The sequence below is a fragment of the Schistocerca cancellata genome, chromosome 1 (assembly GCF_023864275.1).
Source record: "Schistocerca cancellata isolate TAMUIC-IGC-003103 chromosome 1, iqSchCanc2.1, whole genome shotgun sequence".
Taxonomy (NCBI): domain Eukaryota; kingdom Metazoa; phylum Arthropoda; class Insecta; order Orthoptera; family Acrididae; genus Schistocerca; species Schistocerca cancellata.
This window is the reverse complement of record NC_064626.1, coordinates 822928973-822929664: the sequence shown is the minus strand read 5'-3', so window position 1 is coordinate 822929664 and position 692 is coordinate 822928973. Positions and strand designations below refer to the sequence as shown.

General features: G+C 44.5%; 1 non-coding gene across 1 annotated transcript; it reads right to left on the bottom strand.

The window, feature by feature from the left end:
* Nucleotides 1-400: 400 nt before the first annotated feature.
* On the bottom strand, nucleotides 401-474 carry Trnas-uga (transfer RNA serine (anticodon UGA)). The gene has a single exon. It is a non-coding gene; the product is annotated as a tRNA-Ser (tRNA).
* Nucleotides 475-692: the final 218 nt, after the last annotated feature.

Here is a 692-nt window from a genome sequence, read left to right as displayed (position 1 = left end):
CAATGACCTGGATAAGCTGACAAATAAAGATTTTGCAGTTATTTGAGCAGGGCTAATGAAGCAAAAAGAATGAAGAAAACTTGGCAATTTGTTCACTACATAAAGCCTTGTCAGAATTACAGAATACAAATGTGATTGTAGTTGGCGTACCAGTACCACACAGGCATGACCTGCCTGAATGGTCTTGTGTAAACCAAGAAATTCAATCCGCAAACAGAAAACTAAAAAAAAAATAGTGAAAGGCTTCCATAACACTTGCTTTGTTAATACCCCTGGTAACAAGGAGCTATATACAGCACATGGACAGCACCTAAATGCAACTGGTAAAGAACTAGAATGAGATTTTCACTCTGCAGCGGAGTGTGCGCTGATATGAAACTTCCTGGCAGATTAAAACTGTGTGCCCGACCGAGACTCGAACTCGGGACCTTTGCCTTTCACGGGCAAGTGCTCTACCACTGAGCTACCGAAGCACGACTCACGCCCGGTCCTCACAGCTTTACTTCTGCCAGTATCTCGTCTCCTACCTTCCAAACTTTACAGAAGCTCTCCTGCGAACCTTGCAGAACTAGCACTCCTGACAGAAAGGATATTGCGGAGACATGGCTTAGCCACAGCCTGGGGGATGTTTCCAGAATGAGATTTTCACTCTGCAGCGGAGTGTGTGCTGATATGAAACTTTTGGTAGAGCA